This window comes from Lytechinus pictus, chromosome 16, assembly GCF_037042905.1.
Source record: "Lytechinus pictus isolate F3 Inbred chromosome 16, Lp3.0, whole genome shotgun sequence".
Classification (NCBI taxonomy): domain Eukaryota; kingdom Metazoa; phylum Echinodermata; class Echinoidea; order Temnopleuroida; family Toxopneustidae; genus Lytechinus; species Lytechinus pictus.
The window spans coordinates 23,965,960-23,991,532 of record NC_087260.1 but is presented as its reverse complement, the minus strand read 5'-3'; the positions used below and the strand labels follow the sequence as shown (position 1 = coordinate 23,991,532).

At 35.4% G+C, this 25,573-nt stretch overlaps 1 long non-coding RNA gene across 1 annotated transcript; it reads left to right on the top strand.

The window, feature by feature from the left end:
- Nucleotides 1–3,301: 3,301 nt before the first annotated feature.
- LOC129279540 (uncharacterized) lies at nt 3,302–10,587 on the top strand. The gene is made up of 3 exons (XR_010296007.1): nt 3,302–3,406; nt 4,913–4,956; nt 6,889–10,587. It is a non-coding gene; the product is annotated as an uncharacterized LOC129279540 (long non-coding RNA).
- The last annotated feature ends 14,986 nt before the right edge of the window (nt 10,588–25,573 follow it).

The following is a 25,573-nucleotide window of genomic DNA, read 5'->3' as shown; positions in this document are numbered from 1 at the left end:
AATTTGCCTTTGAAGAAAAAAAGATGTGGGAATGCCGTTTTCATTTTTTTCTGGGACGCACTGTATTATGGTTTAAATAAATCCGATTTTGAAATGTCTTTTTAATGCTGCATTTCAAATGCATGCCAAATAGATATTTTCCTAAGTCACCTAGAGCATGTACATGCAGAAAACTGTCCATGTCATTGCTATACCATGAGACCAGTTACAAATTAATCACATTTAACTATTCGTACGCCTTGTAAGCTTGTATTCTGATAAGTTCCTTATATCACATTTTCAACTAAATAATGAGAGTAAATATTTAAATCTTTCAAAATAATTTTAGATATTTTGTTGTCGCAGAAGTTAAAGCTAACAGTTTTCACAATCGTGAGAGCATTTTATGAGACAAAAAGTCAGCGAAATTTCCTTGACAATTGTTTTAGGCTACTGAAAAAATCTTGCATCTGATTCGCTGAGAGCAAATCACTGACATCACGAACTTTCATGCAACGCTCTCCTGGGAAAGCATGCCATGGGTATAAAAAGAATAATCAACAATCAAAGACTTGTCTGAAAATAAGCATTTCCCCGGAAGTACAGTTCGTTGTTTTTTACTAATGCGTTCACGGATTTTGTTCATAAAACTTAAGAAAAATGAGGGGAAAAATCGTCAAAAACATAATGTAGTTATCCTTTTTCATGATTATGTTTTATTACTGTTGTTGTCTTTATTTGGCTGCACTCGTTCTTTGACTTCGACATGTATCGCGACATATGTGAGTTTAAAAATTCAGTCCAAGAAAAATGTGAACAAATGAAACAGTCATTCGTTAGCGCCCTTTTATGGTAACGTATATTCTAGTTCGCCTACAACCAGTTTGTCTACGAAAAGTTTGATCCAACTCAATTTCTTTCAAACCAATATACCAATTTATATAAATACCAGTTAGGCCATGCCCATTTCAACCACTTGGTCTAATACGACTTCGTGTATTATGATTAGATGAAATGTTTTTTTTTAACAAAGTGTAGAAAATAGTATTGGATTTGAGCATATTGAAATTAATTGTACATAATCTGGGCCTTCGACAGACTAAGTAAGCATAAGGCCATGTGATAATTGGACCAGGGGCGGCACATTTTTCCGAGGAAAATTGGACAAGCAAAAAAGAAAGAAAGAGGTTTTAACAAAAAATATTAGGATATTTCGCCCCCCCTAAAAAATTAACAAGCAAAAAAAAAGGTCTTCACTTTCAAAAGGGGGGTGGTGGGGGCACACCTCTGTTTTAACGGCATGTTTACATTACAAATTTTAATTTTGCTTCCCAAAAGGGGGAGCACGGGCCGGCTGTGCCCCCCGGATCCGCCAGTGAATTGGACCAAACGGTAATTAAACCTTACTGATAGGAGCCTAAAGTGTGTTAAACCATGATATTGGGCAATCTGTAAATTAGGCCATCTGCTTGTGGATACATTCCCTCTTTCACGCACACACACCTACCCCACACGCACAGGAAACGCACAAAAGGAAAATGTGCACATATACGCATGTCACGAAGCATTTCAATTTTGGTAAACATCGTTTCTCTCGCTTAATTCCCCTGATAACGGAATTAGATGCAATATCCACCCATCTCGTTCAAGATGAGCTTTGCTTTGAGAATCACTTTAACCATCTCGGAATTAAAACCATCCATCTTCTACGAGTCATGATCTTTCTACAGTATGGTGATGTTTCACGCAGTCAAATGTCATTTCGGCTCTTTCCCATCTTGCCTTGTCAAGTCTGTTGAGCAAATCGTCTACTCGTCTTTTCAGTCAAATTTATTGCAAAGCACAACGAGTCTCACTCTCCTTTTCTTTATTGATACTAATTGTTCCCCAAATAACTTAAAGAATAAATGCATTTGTTTACTTAAACTTCGATGTGATGTAGGGCGGAGTATGGGAAAAGATGCACTTGTGCAAACAATTTCACGTTAAAAAGTATATTTTAAGGTTTCTAGGCAGAAATGGAATTCAGGTCCCTTTATAAAGTCCATTTTCTTTTCCTGTCTGCGTTCCATTGAATTATTATCTGTATATCGAATCTTCAGTGTAAAGATACAAAACAAGGTGTCCATTGATTTATAATTTCTTCGCTTCGCTCCACGATGGATTTTTTTAAAAAGTGGATCTTGAATACCAGCCAATTTTATGACATATATAATGTATACAAAAAAAAAAATCCGTTGTTGATTGTGTCTTAAGTAGCATACATGAATTCGGCATATCTGTTTATTCATGCCAATATAGGTATGATATTCTGAATGCAAGTTTAAAAAAGACCTGCATGGGGCCCGTTTCATAAAGGATTTACAACTGTTAAACTTTGCCATTATGGCAACTACCATGGTAACAGGCCTCAACAGCCAATCAAAATCAAGCTAACCATGGTAGTTTCCATAATGGCAAAGTTACAACAATTGTAACTCTTTATGAAACGGGGCCCGGTTCTCTTAATCTTCAAAACGCTTGAGACTTGCCCAACATAACTTCGACTTATTTTTATTACAGAACAATTTCTCCTTTTCAACCTGGATTTGTATTTTCCCCCTTTTTCATTTTAGCAAGCGAAGCCTGTGTTCACTTTGCTATATTTTCTGTGCGACTTTTTGTTGCCTGGTTATTTAGGGATGGGATAACTAAAAAAAAAATTAGAAGTGAAAATGCAACACGACCGACCAGAGTAATTAATTTTCTCGGCCTCCGTCATGTTCTTCAAGACTTGCTAATGTGAGCCAAGTTTAAGTAGAAAGGGATGATCATCGTTACCTAATGGCATCATTACAATAAAATGCCACTCGCAGCTGTTAACATGGTTTATAACGTTAATATGTTGTAAATTAAATGACAGCTTTACGACAGGGGAATGCGAGTGTTTGTGCCATGATCATTGATAAATGTATACTCACGCTAAAATGCCTAGTAAAGTTCGCTCTAGCTCTCTATTTCTATCTCACATCAGTGCACACAGTGCTGATTTTTAAGTCAATTGGCTTTTAGTTATTAAACAAGTATTTCGTACTGTGTGTGATGTTTAAAAGCTCTTTCATAAAGAGAGAAAGAAAAAAAAACTTTTTTGAAATGTTCGATAAATTGTGTGTTCATTCTCCCTAAATCACCTGTTATTGTTCACATTATGCATTATCTATGCAATTTCGTAATGATTAATTATAGTTAACGGCTTTAATGCATAATGAATAAAGGTAATGTTTGATAAAATTGAAATAAGTTCGGTTATTTTGAAATGCCTGTTTTTCTTATCAATCCACCACAGACACATCAATGCTTTACTGGAGTGGAAGAGATGGGTATGTTTGAATTCTGAAGATAGATTAGCACTGATCAAAGACAAGAAAACCAATCAAGAGATATCCAGGTAATTACAGATTCATGGGGCAATCAGGCATCACCGAATCAAATCGCGGTTTTTGGCGGTTCTCCAACCGCCAAGAACCGTGCATTACAAGCGCGATTTGACCGGATTGTAACGCGGATCTCCCGGATAGTCTGTTCTCCGCGGTTAGTTATCACTCTCTTCCAACCTTTATTCCGCATCATTCGCCTAACCACTGTGTAACCCCATTGAGAAAACCATGTTGCCTTCATGTCAACACCGACAACCCATGTACCTGCGTTTACATCTGAAAGAAATCTGATTGGCAGATTGTAACTGACTGAACTAAAAAATACAAGATTTGCGCTGGAAAGCGGAAGCGGTTGTTCTTTTAACATGGTCCATTTCAAAGTTCTAAGACCACCATGAAAATCGAACATGTTATTTATTCGCAGCGGTTCCCTGGGACTTTCCTCACGACCCCTCATCTGATTCGGCAGTCTTTAGTGGCAAATTACCCTCTCTTTGCCACTGGTTCTCTCGTCGTGTGTTTCTAAATTGCCATAACCACCACGTAGATATATTTTTCGAGTGAACATAATGAGCTCTCCCATGAACGGCGATAATGTTTGAAAAATGTCAACAAAATTAAATGCAAGTTCACAACTTAAGATCCGTAGTGGTAAATATTTTTGACAAGCAAATGGAGAAAATGGACCTTCGTGGCAAATCTGATTTCTGGAAAATACACCAACAGAAATTCACATCATATATCATTGCTGTCGAAGACGACATGATGTTATTCTATTACATAATCTTAAATCACCGAATAATATTGCACTTCTGTTTTGAATTTTAAATACCTTAGCTATCACTTATATTTATCGCATCTAAGTTATCAGTGAGTTTTGAGGGCCGTTTCATAAACTGTTCATAAATGCTCAATGACTTTACGCATAACAGGTGACGCTTTCTTATTCCAAAGGCCACCGCACACCTTACGATTGGTCTGCGACCCGATTTTGGAATAAAACGTAATAAAATTTGACCTAATATTGAGACATGGAACATCTTACTGTCTAAAGTTTTCTTATATTATCGTAAAAATACTTATGTTTAAATCTGTGATTATGTTATTTTGTTAGAATAAAAATAAGAATTGAGTATCTATTCGTAATTACGTAATAGCAATCGTACAATTGGCTACAATTTGAAACCAATTAGGCTTTGTTTACTCCAAAATAAATGATCGCAATCACTATATAGATACCGGGCTGGTGTTAAATCAACACCGGAGTTTTTGCAGTGTACATTGGGCTGCTTTTGACTACCTCAGCTACACCACATCACATCTGTTCTATGCTCAAATGTCTCCCTGGAGTTTTATTTATGAGAGCAAAAGTGAGTGAGTGGAGGGCGACTATCGAACTTTTTTTTTTTACACTATGTGAAAATCAAAATACAACTTTATGTATTGTGTAAACCTCATATTCCGTTTTTTTTAATTCAAGATGAATTAGTTACCTCTTTCCTCTTTTTTGTATTCAGTAATGAAGTCCAGGCCGAACTTTTGCGGATTCGGAACTTGACTTGTATCCTTTTAATACATACAAATACTTCTAGTCACACACATACATTTTAATTCTTTCAAGGAATGAAAACACGTGTGAAATTGATTGTAAGATTGGTATTATTCACTCTTTCGAACCCCTTCGGTCTACGAGAGTACAGTATACAGACCCTTTACAAAAACTAATGTACAAGTGTGCGTACAACTAGGCCTACAAAACTGAGGGGCAGGCGGAGTTCCCTGGTTTCCGTGTGACTCCGCCGCTTGTCAACAGCCCCCCCCCCAAAAAAAAAAAAATCTCCCGGGGTGAGCTTACCCCTTTTTGACAACGGACATTTGGGCCAAAGCCCCTTTTACACCTTCAAGGATGCAACACGGATCATCACGGATTTCAGTCCGGGGTGCCAAATTTGTATTTTTCTAGCATTGCCGGAGTGAATACGAATTTAAAGGAGAATGAAACCCTTGAAACCAGCTGAATCCATATCAAAGAGAAAAATCAAAGGAACACATTGTTGAAAGTTTGAGGAAGATTGAATGAATAATAAGAAAGTTATGAGCATTTGAATATTGAGATCACTAGTGCCATGTAGATCCTCCCATTGGCAATGCGACCAAGATCTGTGATGTCACACACGTACAACTCTCCCATTTGGACACTGAAAATATACCCCAAAACATTTCTTTTTGCTCATTCTAATCATATGACAAACGATTCATCAATGATATAATGTTGTGAAACCTCTGTACTTGTCATCTCATAAAGAGAACACCTCACCTTGTGATAGACTCTATAAAAGTGAGAATATAAGTGAAATAAGTACTAAAGTAATGAGGGAGTTGTACGTGTGTGATATCACAGATCTTGGTCGCATTGCCGATGGGAGGATCTACATGGCACTAGTGATCTCAATATTCAAATGCTCATAACTTTCTTATTATTCATTCAATCTTCCTCAAACTTTCAACGATGTGTTCCTTTGATTTTTCTCTTTGATATGGATTCAGCTGGTTTCAAGGGTTTCATTCTCCTTTAACTGGGTATTTAAACGGAAATGTACGGGAAAGTACGGTTTCTTCAAGGATAGACAACGTAGCACTAGGGATCTGCTTGATGCTTGATAAGCTACCGGGAGTCAACACGGAATACACGGATGTTACTGGGCCCATACACGGACTTTCACGGAGGCTTACGGTCTCTACAGGGATATCTCTAGAGCATTGGGCAAGATTTAAGTTTTTTTTCCTTTTTGTGACGTCTGTTGCGTACATATGTCCATGAACACGGACTATTGTTCATGTATGTAAGCAATGGAAAAATTTAGACCCCGGACAATGCCGGTATCAACAAGGACCTCCCGGTTCCTACAGGGAGCCTCCCGGATGCGTTCGGTAGCAACACGGATGTACAAGGTGGCTACACGGATTTTTCTCCCGATATGCCGGTACACCAAGGATGGCGCCGGATGAGTAGCCGGTAATCCCGGACTGTACACGGATGACACCGGATTGACATTCCGGGATGATCCGTGTTGCTTCCGTGAAGGTGTAAAAGGGGCTTTACACTATATTGCAAGTAGGATTTTCGAGGAACGTGAGATTATTTATTATCTTCATTAAACCCTTCCAAACTTAGATTTGAATCTAGTACGGTCGGGCGGGCATTCGGTCGGTTATAAATCTTTCTGAGCGAACTTCTTTCCTCAGTGTTCACCCAATGTTTATGGCATTTGGCACACACATTGGTCTTGGAGTGTAGACGATCACGAATTAGTTATTTGGTTGTGAGATTCAAGGCGGAGGAATCAATCACCTTCATTGATATATTTAATGATACCTATTCTTAAATGCTAACCATTTGCTCATGGTTAATTTATTTTTTTCTTTCAACCTATTCATTCATGGTTCTGTCCTAGTTTGTATAAAAATATTCCGTAACTATTTCCTAAAACAGATATCATAGATGCCCATAAACCGGAAGGACAATATCGGTCAGAAAATCTGACAGAGAATCTGAGAAAAGGTGATACCACACCTGTAGAACGGTTCCCAGAAAATTATCTCACTGATCGGACATTTTCTCACTCCGACCGAACACATCACAGAGATCCCAACCAAGAGGACATTGAAAAGGCGTTACGTGATACTGCTATGACGTTGTCCGACATAGAGAACTTACTTGGAAATCGGTGATTGTTACTCCTAGCAGCCAGAAACATGAACCAATTGTTGAACAATGACGTTCAGAGTCACTCTGATTTAGTATGTTTTTGATCAATGGATGTTATTCTGTATAAAGCATGATTGAGTTGCCTGACATTACACTAAAAAGAAGCTTTTCAGGACGCTCTTTTAAGTAAATGATGAGGCTTTGATTTCTCACCTCGCATTACCATGTTTACGTGAGTTTTTGTAGCAAAGCTATCTAGTTTTCAATCCTTCATCACTTAGATAACATCTCAAGAACTCTGTTTATCCGCAGATTGACGTCATCCGTACAGGAATTAATCATCAATGGTATTCGATTTCACTCGGAAGTGTCATGATATGATGCAATAACAAAATAAACTCTATCTTATAGAATTTATAAGATTCTATAACGATCACTTGACACTAACCTAATTCTCCATGCGCCCTGACAGTTTTATCTTGGATAAGTGAAAAATGATGTTTTGCAATCCTAAACGTCCACATTGCCATATTTATTGATAAGCAACTTCTTATTGTTTAATGTAGTATATACGTTGTACCCTTTTTTGTCTTGGGGTAATTTGTGAACATTTTCTTGGCAGAGAGAGAGAGAGAGAGAGTCACACAGAACATTAACTTATTGTATCTAGGGGCGGCACGGGGAGGGGGGCTGATCACGACTGCCGGACATTTGTTTTCCTTTCAATAATCTTTAAAAAAAAAACAGAGGGGAAAAAAGAGAAATAGAAAAGGGGGAAAAGACATTTATGTTTGACCGGTGAGTTAGGTCGTGGAACCTCTTGTGTACTGTATTTTCTACCCATATTGATATTAAGCTTGGCTTGCCCCACCCCGCCTCCTCTTAATTCCCTTGCGCAGTCTGTACTTGTATCATAGAAGTATTGTATTGCCTGTCTTAAGTATCGCTTGTTTTAAATTTTGTAAATGATACTATCATGTCAAATGTTTTTTATTACCATGTCAACCTTCAAATATGACTGTAATTGACCGTTTCTTTGTCCCCATTCTAAATTTGAATAAATAAAAGATTAAGCGCATTTATATTCTGTTATTCAGTATGACGCCTATCTTGTGACGTTCGTGGAAGATTTACTCCAGATTAATTGCCTGAGAATTGGTTTTTATAATTTTTTTGTCTAAATGAGAAAAAAAATTAACAATCGTCGGGCCCCTTTTGTTTATTTTGTCCAAATGATCCGAATTCACATATAGTTACAAATGTTTTCACACAACATGCGATTTGTTATCTTCTTTTATTTTGTGTAACAGTTATTTCAACTTTTGAAAATGAATATTTCATAGACTTTTCGCTATCCTAACTAAATATTTGCTTTCAAAGGAAATAAATAAGAACTAATAAAGGTAGATTCTACTAAACATATTACTCTGTCACTTTTTCATAACACACTTGAAAAAGTGATTTCATAAGCATTTTCGCAGATCATTTACATTTAAATGCCTTTAAGTACACTTCTTTATTTCATGGTATAATATATGATAACGAATTACATCATTTTCCCTACAAGACAATCTGATACTTGAATTGGTAACACAATTTACAGGGGGTATTATCTCCGAATTTCAAGGAAGTTAACGTTACAATCTTGTAATTTGACAGAAACCCGAAGACGCGAAATATACGAGGCTATTTCGATGCCTAAAAAGATGGGCGGGGAGGGGGGAGGGGGCTGAGCCACCCCCTTTATGGCCTTGGCCGTCGATCATGCGATCGCGACGAAAATAAGCACGCGCGTTACTCATGGCATAATCTAAAAAACTATATGAGATCAAATTATGCGAAAAAGATCATTGCTAATTGTGCTAATTATGCGTAAAATCAAAAGTTTGCTCTAATTAACTAAATAACGCCCCTAGAATGCAAATTTTTTGTTCAAAGATACTTTATAGGAATCTGATCAAATTAACTTAAAAAAAATCAACATCACATATATTTTCTTACGTATTTTATTGCCTTTGCTTAATTTCTTATGTATTTCTCTGCTTTTTTACTTTTTTTTAATTGTTTATTCAACCGAAATTGTCGGCGACTTTATTTTGACCGTAGAAAAGATGAAATTAATTGATTTCAATCAGTTAAAGGAAAAATAATGATAAAATTATGAATTTTGGCTAAAAAACACTATTTGCATATGATTTGTACGTACAATCCCATTTTTGAGCAATTTTGGGTCTGCATGCACTTACGAAATTTTGCGTAATTTTGGAACCGCGTACCCAGGGTTCACAATTTTGGTCTTAAAAGTTGCACGAGACTTGTAAGTAAAAAGTAAGCGAGCGACGCGGTCAAAACAAATTGCGCGGCGGATTTATTGCAAAAAATGTCGAGGGGGTGGGGGCTGAATCAGCCCCCAGTCTTATTACGGTTAAGCATCATCTTTTCAAAGTTTCTCTTCCGTTTTTGCCCTTTCCGTTATGATGTTTAACTTAATTTAAACCCCCACATCCTCAGTACATTTAATATGTTATGTCTATTTTAGAGACTTCTATTGCAACCAAAAGGACTATTTGGAAAAAAAAATGGGGCGGATAGCCTTGTGTCACCATGTATCAATTTTCAAGCCTGTCATATCACTGACTTTATATTTTTCAGTGTCTGCGTTGTCCTTTTATTATTTTTATTTTTTTTTACTTTGATGTGCCACTTAAACTATCACACAAATCATGTAAATTGCAATTCAATGTGAATTTTTTTTTGACATTCAATGACGTTTTCAGGTGCATGAATGTGATATTTTTTTCTAAAATGATGCTATTTTATTCAATTTAACCCAATATATACGGATTATATTTTCTCCGTGAGCATTACTTTTCTTTGTTCCATGTAGGGTAAAAAAGCACATGAAAGGAAATGGCAAGGTTTCATTAAAAACTGAATATATCGTTATTTCATTTCTCGCTGTAAACTCAGTCGCATGAATTGGCTAAAGTGGTAATAGAAATTATGTAGGGTATACCTGCGGAAAAAAACAGGCTGCTTTGGTAATCATGAAAGGTGACGTTGGGTCTATGCATACCCATAATCGGAATCTACTTCAAAACATGATCGCAGACATTATTACCGGAAGGTGGGGTTTTGAAAAGAGATTATCAAGAATTAAGTATCATATAGAATATCGTTAACATAGAAATCTGATTTTAGTAGTGCCCAGAGTGAAATAGAAAGATATTTATAGATATAATTCCTATCACCCCGCTCGGTTAGTTGTAATTTTCATCTTTGTTAGAAGTCGATTTTACAGGGCAGTGTTAACATGGTTAATGATATCGTGGAACGTAGATAAACGTGTTTGGTATACGAGCGGTCACGAACGAAGGAAACATAATCATTGACTTTAAATTGGATATACTTTCACGCACATCATATATATATAATTTTATATCGAAAATTCTTAATTTAAATAAACTCAGTGTTGGAATTCAATGCATTTTCTCCCAAAGATGTACTCTTTGTCTTTTTTGTCTCCATCGGTACCCAATACACACACACAAATATATATATATATATATAAATATGGCCACAGCAATAAAAGCTCACAACAACAAGATTACAGACACTAGCAAAGACAAAGCCAAGGACTCCTGTAACTGCAGAAAGAATGAAGACTGTCCGATCCCTGGAAAATGCATGGCCACCAATGTCATCTATGAAGCCGAGGTAGTGACATCTAGGGACAGGAAAGTGTACATCGGGCTCACATCAACTCCATTCAAGACAAGGAACGCAAACCACAAAGCAAGCATCACCAATCGGGGGAAACGGCACCAAACTGAGCTCAGCAAGTACATAATTACGGAGCCTGAAGGATGAAGCAACGCCCTACTCAGTCAAATGGAGAATCGTAAGACATGCGCAGCCTTACTCACCAAAAACAGAGGTGCAACCTGTGTCTGTGGGAGAAGTACCACATAATCACGGCCAAGAAAGCAGCAATGATAAACTCAAGAACAGAACTCATTTCAACTTGTGAACACTAGAATAAATTTTTCCTTTCAGGTTATGGTTAACCATAGAACACCCCCCTTATGTGTCAAACCCACACCACCCCAACATTACCCCCAATTCACTCAGTTTAAAGAATAGCTATTATCTGTTCACTGTAGTCATTTATCCCCCTTACATTGTGTCTTTTGTTTGTTTGCTTGACTGCACTAGAGTTATTGTTCTCTTTAGCTGTACTTTAGTTCAACATTAAATTTGATTTAGTTGCTGATGAACCCTCAGGGGGAAACAGTCTGTACAACTAAAATCTAAGCAACTCGCTCCACCCTATTACTATACTATATATATATATATATCTATATATATATGCATGTATATTCAAAGGTGTGTATTTTTCAACGAGAGGGGAGGAAGATAGCGATAGAGAGAGAGAGGGAAGGGACAGATAAAGGGGAAAAAAAAAGGGGGGGGGGTGGTCCATTATCATCACTGTAAAGAGTGTGGTAAGCTGAAATTAGAAAATGAGAGAAACATTAAAATTGAAGGTTTTGAGAAAATCCATCAAACAGTCCCGTAAGGTTACATGCGAGCAGCTCTTCCATCATGTCCAAATGTCATGTAGTTGAAATTCCATAATATGCCCTTTTAATGGGAGAAGATGATCATTTCTGTCTTCTTTCTTATAGAAGCATTTCATGAAAATATGTGACACCGGTAATATTATTTCGCTTTTCTGAGGCACTTTATACTGGGAAGTTGCTTGCACGTGTCGTCACAAAATCAAGAGTTTTAAAACGTAATATAGGCCTCCTTGTTTTGGACATTTTTTCTGCCAACCTTTCATTAAAATGTGTCTCATTTTTTCCCTGCTTTCATTATATTCAATATGACGTCACTGTGGAACTCCCCGGTGATACACCCGTTCAAAATGTATATGCAACAGAGTGAACTCATTGAAAAAATAAAATTCATTTACCCCTAAAACACAAAGGGACAAACTAAAAAAAAACATGACGTGATACATAATGATCATACTCACTCTATATCTATATACAGTGCGTCCCAGAAAAAACGAAACCGAGATTAAGTGATGATTTATCATAACTTAATCACAAATACAATAGACAAATGACCTACCAATGTAAAGCTTAGAATCTCCTCTTTCATCTGATATTACTTAGATTATGCCCCATTCACGCATGACTGAGCAAAAACAATTTGAAGAAAGGGTACCAAAAACTCATTTGGCGGGGGTATCTGAATTTCAAAAAGAAAATCACATGCCTAAAAAGTTCAATATCTGCTCTTTTATTTGATACCTTAATCACAAAAAATGGTCAAGAAGTAAAAAAAGCTATGTACCCTCGAAACAATGCTTGTATTTCCATAATTTCATTAAATAAACGTGTTTTCACCGGTTTCCCACAGAAGCTATCGCATGGTTAACAAAAGACTTAATGCATGCTGATCGTCAACAAAACGGAGTGTCAAGTGAGTTTGAACGCTAGCCTGTAGAACCTCTTAATTGTATGAAATTATTGAAATTCAAGCCTTATTTCTAATAACCAGAACTTTCTTATTTCTTGACCATTTTCTGTAATTGAGGTATCAAATTAAAGAGCAGATATTGAACTCTCTAAAAATGTGGTTTTCTTTTTGAAACCCAGATACAGCCCGCCAAATGACTTTTTGGTATCCCCTCTTCAAATTGTTTTTGCTCACTCATGCGTGAATGAGAAATAATCTTAGTAGTTTTAGATGAAAGAAGAGATTCTAAGCTTTACGATGGTAGGTGATTTGTCTATTGTATTTGTGATTAAGTTATGATAAATCATCAATGAATCTCGGTTTCGTTTTTTGTGGGACGCACTGTATATATATATATATAATTACCGGTTTATTTGTTTTCGTTTATACTATTTCCAGAAATAGACCTTTGTGTTTCGACATCGGTGAAATGATTACAGAATATTATACTTTCAAGTGCTCAATGTTGATTTTAACGTGAACCTTGCGCATACTCTCCTCTTTTGATTCAAGAATATCCGAACATGACATTCATAAGTCCTTAGTCACCAAGAGACCGTTCGGCTGATAATCAATATGAACATGAAAACAACATATTTTTTAATCAATTCTCTGACCCAAGATGCAATACGAAAAAAAAATCGATATTTTATCTGACGTAGCACCGATACGTAAATGCGCAAATACACCCACTGGCGTCAGTGTTAGTCGTATTATAACATTAAAAAACCTTTGAAAGCTTGTTATCGACATACATGACAGAAAAATAGACAAAAAATTGATACAAAAGTTATCTAAGTAAAGAAAGGATGAATGTATACATTTGAAACATCGAGTTGTCACTTTTTGACTAAAATTCATCTTTGATTTTGATTGCTCGCGTCTGTCTAATTCGAGAAACATCGCCGCTTTATGTTTGTAACCCTGTAGATTACCCTTCTTTGTTCAAATAAAGACAATAAAATCAATGACTTTGAGAGAAAGCAACTACATGTACATGTACGTTGAATAAACATGTCGCGATTGTCTGTTAAGTGAATCTTTTCTTTATGAAAGCAAATCGCACGGTGCATTGTGGGAGGTTTTAATGGAGGAAATTGATTTACTCTTCAATGTCAGGAAGAATAACTCGTGTTTGATTGATGCTCTTTCGTTTAATTCATTTTTGGGTCTAGGTACGCCATCTTTCTCTGACTTGATTGAAAGGGAATACACAGACGTCTTTTCTTGTCTTTTCCCTGAAGCAGCTGGTTATAGACTAATGAAATAGGAAGATAAACACATTTCTCACAAAAAAGAGTCCCTATTTTCCGTCAATCCTGAGGGAATTGTCGAATTTTTTTTTTCAAACGAGGGCTTGAAGCTCGAATTTTATGTAAAGTTTTTAATTTTGATGCGGTAAAGTAATATATATATTTTTAAGTGTATTCTTTTACGAGTTTGGCATATGTTGTTCGACATCTTTTACGTCATGAGATGACGTTTGTTATGCACAACTCGTTTCAACTAAAAAGAAAAACATTTTTTTTTTCACAAGAACTTCAATATTTCACAAGCATTTCAAGATTGTTAAAGAGTCTCCTAGACTCAAATGTCCTTCTTCCGCAAATCAAATGAAGAAAGTGTTTCAAAGTATCAAGTATACTGGAAAACTCCGTCAATAAAATAGCCGGGAGTTCTTTGTCGAAAATTGGTGAACGGTGACAGCAGCTCCGGAGCTGACGAATAATTTCAAATATGTGGTTTGTCCAGAAGCCAGGACGAAACTGCTGTTTTGATTCACTAATTTTCGACAAAGACTTCTTGGTTACACTTTGTAATGAATGTTATTTGACAATACATTCTCTATGTTCTTGAAAGCGTTCTGCGTTGCGAAGACTCCCTCTTGTTCTCCAGGGAACTTTTCACGTGGGAATCGTATCCGAGGGACTTGCCCTGTCATGATATTCCTGTTGGGCTCTGTACACCCATCTTTAGATTAAAGTATACGCATGGATTAAAGTCTCCGTAGAGAAAAGGCAGATTGTTAAACGAAAGATTGAGCAAATTGGAAAAAAAAGAAATTAACCTCTTTTTTGATAATTTTTTTCTTGGAAACTTGGGGTCTCAAAATCCTGGATTATCCGCCATGTCTGTTTACAATTCATAATTTTGCTGTTAATTTCTATCAAAATATTTGCTCTTTTCCGAGTAATGTTAATCTATAATGCTCTTAAGGTACATCACCATATCCCATAATCTTCAGATGGAATACCTTGGATGAAGAGGAAAAATACGGCTTTAGGATTTATTCAGGCAAAAATTGGTTAATAAATGAATGCTACCTTTACTAATATACAAAAGAATAAATGGAAAGGATGCGGGGAAGATTAAAGGGGAATTCCCTTGTTAAAATGAATATAATGTAGTATGTCTTGAGCTTTTCGACGAGAAAGTACTATTGGGTATGTTTGACACAACTGACAACGAAAAAGAGCAAGCTTTTGTGGAGGTTGGTTTTAGGCATAATTCTCGTTGAAACATTCGAGAGTATCCGTGACAGTCGTGGTATAATAACTTTATCAACAGCTTTATGCCGTTTGTGAAACAGGCGCCCCACTTTTTAAAAAATCAATCGGGGGCGCGTTTCATGAACATTTTTGTCCGATAGGTTGTCATATCTGACAACTTTCCTTGATTTTGATTGGCTGTTAGGCAGTTAGACATTGTAACTATGGTAACTGTCGGATAAAACTTCCGACAAGTCATTTCATGAGACGCTCCCCTGAATTTCCACGCATTGCGTCCGACTTCATCACTTGAAAAAAAAAAGGCGGAATAAATATGTTGTGAAATCACCGTGGTCAACACAAGCAAGGGAGCAAACGCGACCCAGCGGTATAATTATAAGAACAATGCTAAGTGAAGATTTTTCACCAATCAGCCAATTTCGTCAAATTTTGTTTGTTTGTTCAAAAAACAATATTTACTACTCCCAAGCTGCGTTGGAATTATTTAACAGTCATTAAATGTGTATGGGGCATTTACACCTGCAGAGATACGTTCGTGTAGGTGTGTTAGATCCAGTGATCTCACTAACAATGCCCCGGTCATGCTGATGGGCCCATACATGCATTTGGACAGGAACAAGTGCCTCCGTAAAGCACTGAATTCATTAAAAAGAAAGTTCTCAATCATGCAGAATTTGTCTGCGAAATACATGAAAGAGTAAACAAGTCTCGGAAAGTTGTATCGAGGTTAAGTGATTAATTTTCAAATCTAGTAGCTTAACCTAAATATAAGGTTCCACTTCTTCTTTTGTGGGTTGATATACCAGCACTTGGAAAGGCGGTCACATATTGGAAAATCTAAGAATAATTAGGCAGGTATTATTTTGTCGATAGGATTTCGCTGCAAGAAATAGGCACGACAGAGGCAGTTGAAACTAGATATTGACTGAGTTAGGTGGGTTAATTTATGCCAGCAAGCAAGTGTAACTGTTTCTGAAAAAGAAAATATGGAAAAAGACATGAAATATAGGATGAAATCGTGTGGTATTAAAGTATATAGGAGGTATCATGCCTGGTGTAGTGGTTCTGACTCCCGTCTCTTACTTTGAGGGTTGTGGGTTCAAATCCTACTCCGGGCGTTATTTTCTTTCAAATGAAGGGGAAAATATAAATTTATGCAGGACTAAACCCAGGTAAGGTATAAATGGGGACCTAGTGCAATTCCTTGAAATGCAATGCGCGTAAACGTTTAAGGAAAGTATACATTATTAAACATATCATAACAAAATGCAAATGCCTAACCTCAGCAAGATATGAAATGATATCACTGAAACACGGTAAAAGCTAAAATCATACAATAGTTTGCTTTACGTGTAAAGCTTCATACTAAATATATGATGTCCGGAACTGCTGTTACAGTAGTAGGAACTGTATGGTTAGTGTATTGGTCACTTTGGATTGCTCCATACGTTTTTTTATTACTTAGTTTAGTCATTGCAGTTGAAGGTGGATGGTAATTTAACCGTTTTCGTATTTTTTTATATTAAGTTTTATTGTTTCCTATGTATTTTCCTGATGTATATCATCTTACTTCCATGCAGATTTAAATGAATGACTGCTTTAGGAGTCAACAAGTTCGTGCTACTTAGCTGGCATCGCGGCTATGTTTACCCGCAGATTTTCTTAGAAACTTGTCTAGTTGCTCCTCGAAATAAGAAATCATAATTCATCGCTAAAGCTTTTATCATATTAAGGACCAATTAACGTGAAATGGAGATTCTGATATTCAATGACTGGTATATCAATTATTATAAGTGACCATAATGCTTAGAGGTCAGAAACTATGGTAGAAAATAAGATTTAGACTGGTGATTGCGGATTAGAACATTCGAAGAGAGGTTTATCCATCATTATCTTAAGATGGAACGTAAATAGTGGGTACAATAACACCAAAATGCTTTTTATATTGTACGTATAATGTTGAATGTGTAAATATCACCCCGTGAATATTGGTTTTTACCAAATATATTTTTCCTAATGTAACATGCTCATTTGCAAATTTAACATTTCGTCCGCGAAAAAATTTGACAAGCAAAAGAAAGAAAGAAAAAAAAGGTCTTCAGGTTCAAAAGAGGGGGTACACGTCTGCTTTTATTGCGTTTTTACATTACAAATTATTAATTTGGCTTCTCAAAAGAGGGGGGGGGGGCACGTCCCCTGTATCAGTTGTGACTCATCAGGGGGGGGGCAGGGATACGTCCCCTGCATGATTTGTGACTCGTCAGGGGTGGGCAGTCTGCCCCCTGCCCCCCCTTAGGTACGCTAGTGATGCTCCCCTCTTTTGGGGCAAACGAAAGTTTGTGTTACCCTTTTCATCAATGTGGAGGTAAAATATATATATTTTTTAGCTTACACACAATTATGATTAGGCATGAATGTTTATTCAATAGATTTGTTAAGAACGTTTTCTTGGCTTAATTTATATTCAAATTGATAACAATTTTGAATATTTTTTTTTTCATCACACATGTATTTTTCCGATCACCCATTTTATTTTGGTGATAAAAATGGTAATATTTATCAATCATAGTTAATACCCTTATGCTTCTTTATTTTATTGTAGTTTTTGTTTCGTTTCAATATGACGTTTAACTCCCTCTCCACCAAACCCACCTTCTATTAGAAATGTCTATATCGGCCTTACCCTTATCTAGATATGTTCACCTGTTTTCATCTCGATTGGTTGAAATAGATCGTTTCAAAAAGATTCCCGGAACATAAGCCCCAAAGTAATACGGGATTTTCTCTTTTTTGAAAATCTTGTTTTGATTTATCAGACAAGGATTAAAAGCTTCATTATCCATGCATTAGAATCGTCTAGATTGAACATTTTGATGTATAAAATGTATTTGATTACAAAAACATCTCAGAATTTTAAGACTTACATGTGACCTTTAGGCCTATATCTCGCGAACATTGCAAGATAATTGGATACTTCTATGTTAACCAAATCCATTAATCATTGCTCTCAGTATTTTGGAAATTATTCACTTAAAATGAAAACCCTAGAAAATATTACAGAAAATTTCTGCAGATTGACTTTCTTTCTTGTGAATCCTGTAGCAGCAGATAATCTACCCTTTTCCACAAGTACCAAACCGAAAAGAAAAAAAAAGGTTTTTATCATGCTCTATTTTACAAATTATTATATATACCGTATATTTCCAGTTGTCCAATTATGGAGGAGCATTAATGATTTCTTATTAGTCAGATAGAGTAGCCGTATTGAAGCCATTATGCTCGTCTGTTGCTACCAAAATTGTCTACTAATGATATATTGAATCTTTTGGTATTCTAGTTAGAATCTTTGTCCCGTATTCTGAAGTCAGGTTTAACTTAGACCACGGTCTAACTCTGGCCTAAAATTAAGGGGAGCCAAAAATTCAAAAATTCTGTTTATATTGTATATTTCTTATGTTTACTATTTTTCTTTCAAAATGAAGAAAAATACTTGATTGATTGATTGATTTTATTCGTCAAGAATATCACAGGAGATTACAATGAAATTGAAGAATACCTTGACAGGATAGCCCATGAAAGCCGAAAGGCTTATTTCCAATGGGGTCCTATATATAGTTAGTATAAAACATTAACATATTGTAACAAAAAGTATAAACTACGACAAGTACTGGAATATGGAGAAAAAAAATAATAAAATACATACATATCCATCAGTCAAATAATATGCAAACATCTGAAGCAAACATTAATCTTCCTAATATATGAAACAAGATTATATTTTAACTTACCCTACATTATCTACAATACTAGAAACCAACTGTACAAAATGTGTGATTTTTACTGGTAATACTGCTCTCGAGCAGCTTCCAGTTTTAGGGGCTTCTTTAATGCACTCTTAAATTGAGAAAATATTTCAACTGCTTTTACTTTTACTTCGGTTATCAAATTGGCTCTCCATACTTAAACCACAACTTTAAACCAGTGTTTAATTTAAACCCGAGTTCAGAATACGGACCACACATTCTAGTTATACACACACACACACAAAAGAAAATAAAATAAAGCTACCACGTCAAAATCACTTTGTTTATTCTGTTTTAGCTTTTTTATAGGGGGGGAGATGAACTATGAAGCATGATTATCATTATCATCACGTTCAAACATGATTAATGTTAGTAGCAGCTCATGTATCTTTCTTTTCACGGACTTTCAATCAAGATGACTGGAGTAAAATTCTTACACTTGTATGGTGAATTACAGTTTCTTTCCCGCCAGGCACACCGAAGTTTGAGAGAGAGTTAAAGTGAGTTATATTGGATATGTAAGATGTGTGTGATTGATGGCAGCGAGCTAGAAGCACTTCAGAAGGCGATATACTATCCATGATCGTAGCTCTACCCAGCGCGGTGACAAACGAATACACTCGAAATGAAAAGAGCCATGCGTAACAGACTCCGGAACGCGCTACGCGGAGCGCATACTAAAATGAAATCACTCCCAAGGCCTTTAATTTCAGTCATAGCTCCTGATTGAAGAAAGAAGGTTAACGTGGAAAGAACAGATTGAGGACAGAGATATGGCTTATGAAGTGTTACGACCCAGCTCATTGAATTTCTTGATTCCTTTGCCACCCTAAGCACCATGCCTCGATTACTACTCGAGGTGTTGGATCGTTAGGTGACAAATCTTGGCTTCGTAGTCTTGTAATCTCTAGTATCCTGTGAAAAATACCAAGGTGTGGGTTGTAGTCAAAGTCTATGGAGATTGAGGTCAGCATATTAAGATACAATTCTCTATTTTGAAAATGCACTTTATGCACTCTTACACCCCGCTTGAAATATTATAAAAAGAGAAAATAACAGTCACCATAATAATGTCCCTAAACACTGTCCATCTGTCTATTATGAGATGTGTAAAGGGGCTGTATAGGTTTCGATCTTAAAAATAAATTTGGGGCAAGTTTGATTTCTCCATTTCAATGTTCGGAGAAGCTATAATATCATCAAGGTAAGAACGAATGTCTATCATCACGGATCAAGGCATACTATTTGTGTGTATAAAAAAAAACCGGAAAATTTTGAAAAGTCTATAAAAAAAAATTGTTTCAAATTATGATATCTATATTTTGATGTTGATAGATGCTCTGAAATCGTATCTTTGAAATGAAAAAAAAAAAAATGTTGTTCTATGCTTGAGCGAACACGGGACGTTTTTGTCGGGGGTTCAAAAAGAGGCTTGCGCCAAAATGGCAGAAATGAGAAATTTGATGATCAGACTTTTTGCTAATCAGCAGACCTCTTAACCTTTTCATTATCTTTGCAATGATTTTTAATTATGCTGTCAAATTTCATTTACAAATTTATTTATTTACTTGAATTATTATTTTTTAATTAAACTTCTTTTACCTTTGAATTTTCCTTTATAAGTAAGAAAAGAAGACTTTTTGTCAACCCGAGCAAGAAGATTTGCATTATTAATTGGGAGAACTTGTAATTGTTCAAATCCTTTTATTATGCGAAACACAAATTCTGTTATGGTATTTAAAAAAAAAGACATGATTCCTATTTTCAAGGGTTTACTGATTCCTTGACCAAGTTATGTGCTTGACAGGACAAACAGGAAAGGGTTCATGTCTTTCAATGGCAATTGTGTATTTAGTCAATTTTGAAGGAGCTAGATATGGCAGATCAGATAAAATGTATTAAAAAGTTGTGAGCGAGCCAAGCGAGCAAGCAGAAATTTCCACTTTTTTATGAAAATATCCAATTTGGTGATAGATTTTGACATAATATTCAGAAAATAAATCACATTTCACTTTCTATCTTTCCTTTTATTTCCTTTCCACTTTTTTTCTTTGTCATTATTTTTTCCATTGGAGGGAGCACCCCTGAGCCCCGCTCATCTATATGCCACTGTTTAAAGGCACAGCCTTTGTAGCAGACAATAAAAGGATTTGAAAAAATGCACGCTCTCCTTTACTTCGGTTGAAAAAAAAATGTTTTTGCTGAAGAAGGAATATTCAAAGCTAAAAGAGAACATATTAAAAAGAAACAACAACAGAACAATTCAAGCAAATAAACAGATTTGAACATGAATTTTGACCGCATAATTCAAAAATTATGGCAAAGACAATGAAAAGGTTAAGAGGAAGTCTGCTGATTAGCAAGAAGTCCGATCATATTTATCATTTTATGCCATTTTGGCGCAAGCCTCCTTTTTAACCCCAGACAAAACCATTCCGTGTTCGCTCAAGCATGAACAAAACTAATTTTTTTAATTGCATTTGAAAGATAAGACTTCAGAGCACCTATTAACACCAAAATATAGACATCATAATTTGAAACAAAAATTTTATAGACTTTTCAAATCTGTCCCGTTTTTTTTATACGCACTGTATATGCAGAAAAAACCTATTTCTGAATAAATTGATTTTAATTCACCAAGCAAAACGCTTGATTTGGATTTTTAAGTTATTACTTGAATATTTAACTCATATGTGGGGATATATTATCACCAGCTTGCTCTCGCATATTCAAGAAGTCATCCATAGAATGGTTTTACAGAATTAATGCAGAACTTTAAAGTGTCATAACATTGTTTACATTACTTTTCCGATTTTGATGAAACTTTTAGTGTATTGTTTTTCTGATCAGATGAAATAATATGTTTGGCGAGAATGATAAAGGCTTTTCCATATATTTCATCTTTAAATAATTTTAAGAACCGTTTTGGATATTCATTTTTTTCAAGAACCGTTTTGGATATTCATTTATTTCATTCAAACTTATTTCAAAATGACTACAAGAACAGAGGATCTGTTTTTTTAATTATTTATGTCAAGCCTGTATTTAGAAGACACAGTGTATTGTAAAAACAAAACACATATAGATACATGCGCCTATATTATGATGAATTACTTACAAGTATACAACAGTATAAAACAAGTAAATAACCTAAACAAATGTAAACAATACGATACTGTTGTTTATCAAAGAAATGAACAATGATAAGTATCAACAAAGAAACAAAACACAATATGAGTTATATTTCGTCAGCAATCGATATTCAAAATATGGTCGAGAGATATATCATTGAAGCGATACTCTAATTAATGGAATAATTAAAGGTCAAGTCCACCCCAGAAAAAATGTCATTTAGCATCAGTAGAGAGAGAAAAAAAAAATCACGTATTATGCTTAAAATGTCATCAAAATCGGATGTAAAATTAGAAACTTACGATATTTCAAAGTTTTGCTTATTAAAAAAAAACCCAGTTATGTTATGCTGAACTCAGTGATATGCAAATGAAAGAGTCAGTGATGTCCCTCATTCATTATTTCTTTAGTTTTTTATTGTTTGAATTGTGCATTACAGGTTTATTTCAATTTGTGCAGAATTTAAAATAAGGACCAAATTAACTGAACCATAAAATGGTAATACAATGGTAATTCAACATGCTCATGGAGGAATAAAACTTTGTTTCACATGACAATGTGGAGAAAATAGAAATATTTCATGTAATGAAATGCAAAAGAAATATCGGGTGAGTAATGTCATCAGTTTCCACATTTGCATACTGACCAAGATGTATGACTGTTTTGTGAAATTAAGCAAAACTTTTCAAATGTCATAACTTTCCTATTTTACATCGGATTTTGATGACCTTTTCATTTTATATATATATATGCCTGTTAAATTTTTCTCATTATTCGAGTCAACTTTTTGTTGGGTTGGATCTGTCCTTTAAGTATTCAAATATCAATATAAGGAAATAATCGAAGATTTGGGAAATGTTTTAACTATAATTGATGCTGTTTGCAGAATAAAAATTTTGAAAAACCTTGGAAAGTTTATTCTAGACAGGACACCGGCATATGCGAACGATTGTTTCAAGGATTTTAAATCAGGATTTAGTAAAACTACTTTAAGCCCTCATATACGCCAACGCGAAACCATTTTTTTTTCGTATCGATCTTTGTAAACACCGGATTTCTTGGCATTAATGTATGAATAAATCCATGTAAAATAATTATTTGAAAATGTTACTCATCAAGGAAAATCAATGCCAAGGAAATTGCTTTAAAGGGAAATCTACCTCAAAGTAAATTAATCTCAGGATCTTCTGATTCGAAGGTAAGGAATAAAGGAGGTCTCGCTGAATAGTTGACCTTTTTAATCTCCCTACACCTGTCGCAAAGTAGATCGTATATCTAGAAAAATCGGATCGAGATCAACGTGACTTAAGAACTAATATTTTAAGAAGGTGTTTTGATCTGGGGTTTCAGTGAATGTCACCTAATGCATTCTGAAAGATATTGGGTAAAAGTGCTTCATGAAAATAATTGTGTCCAACCAAGATTGGGGATTTCTTTGGACATTTTTATTTATCCAGTGTGATAAAAAATTTGCCAATTCTAAAGTAATTGCTGCTTAATCATGTTAATTGTTTTGTCTCGCCTGTATAGCAGAGCGAGACTATAGGCGCCGTTAACATTGAAATCTTAACCAAGATTAAGTTTTTGAAATGTCATCATAACTTAGAAAGTATATAGACCTAGTTCATGATACTTGGACATAAGGGTAATCAAGTTTTACTGATCATTTTACTTGAGTTTCAGGTCACATGACCAAGGTCAAAGGTCATTTAGGGTGAATTAACTTACACCATGTTGGGGGACTCAATATCGAAATCTTAACCAAGGTTGAGTTTTTGAAATGTCATAATAACTTAGAAAGTATATGAATCAAATTCATAAAACTTAGACATAAGGGTAATAGTGTATCACTGAATATCCTGCCTGAGTTTCAGGTCACATGATTAAGGTCAAAGGTCACTCACGGTCAACAAACTTTGGCCATGTTAGGGTTATTTGTGGTATTGTCATCATAACTGACATTTTATGGATCTAGTTCATGAAACTCGGACATAACCATGTATCCCTGAATATCCTTTGCCCGTTACAAGTCACATGATCAATGACGAAGGTCAGTAAGGGTCAATGAAATTTGGTAATTTTGCAGATATTTTTGGAATTGTCATTATAACTTAGAAAGTTTATGGATCTAGTTCATGAAACAGACATTAGGGTAATCAAGTATAAATGATTGCTTTGCACACATCATGGTCAAAGGTAATTTTTGGTCAATGGACATAGTATTTTATTATATGAATGTTTTCTTTTGTGAATAATTATTCAATAGCTGTTTTCAAAGGCAGAACTGCTGCTATATCGAATAATGCAGGCGAGACTGCCAGAGGCATTCCACTCGTTTACCTTACTGGACAATATGCTTCCCGCATTGGGTTAACTACTGCCCAAAATTGGTTGGACACATAATTACCCTCGTGCTTGTTAAAATTTATTTTTTTACAGGCCTTCTCATATTCTGAATTGGAGAAGTGTCATTAATTGTTGGTTTTGATTTTAATTCAAAATAAAATAAGTAAAGCGTGTTTTTCTGCTTTGGGGCCCTAATTAAAAATAAATTAATGCTACCCCTACTTTTTGGATCCATCAGTCCATCAGCCTGCTACAAACCAGTGACCTAATGGCCGAAAAATATTTTTTAGGCATGCACGTACATAGAGCAAATTTCTCGAAGCGCTCATTTTACATGTTTTAGGGTTATTTTCGGTTTAACGATTTGCAAAATATGTGATAAAATCTAAGGAACAGTTCTAAGATTGCAGATGTTTAGTACAGCAAAATCCATTTTCACACTGCCAAGGGGATCTGAAGCTCATTAAAGAAAGATTTTTGTTTAAAAGTAACAGAGTCAAAAACTTCTCCTAAATATGCGCCTCTGATACATGTAAGTTGAACGACAAGTTGCAATTGATTTTTTGGAATAGCGTTTGATTGCATCTATTCATGCAATGGAGCCCCAGGATGGTAGCAGTTGAATAGGGGATCAGACTGAGGGATCATGTCTGTGGAATATTCAGGTGGTAGATTAGAGCTACCGCACTAACGGATTACAAGATTTTAAGTAGAACTCGAAGAATTGAGCTGTCTGTATAACAAAAGTAGGATGTGAAAATAAGGTTTTGAAATATCATTACAGATGTATAAAGAATCCTCCACCTTATCGGAATAACTTCCAATAATTATGATCTTTTTCTCTATTAGGAATCAAAATACGTAGGATATCAACGAAACGTCAAAAGTAAGTAAGTTCTTCTTTAAGTACCCCATCAAAACTTCCAATCTAACAAATAATCAAAATTTAAATCAAGCATGGGATATAGCTAGGGTTGTTAGGAAGCGGTTTTTCGAAAATTAGCGATTTCTTTGACTTAACGGCTGAATTAGAACAACATGAAAAAGGCGATTTTTTTTAATGAGTTGTTTTGGGAAATTTCAGAAATGATTACCCTGCCCGGTAGGTTACGAAAGCCTATGTAGTATGTCTAGCAATTGAGTCTTGGA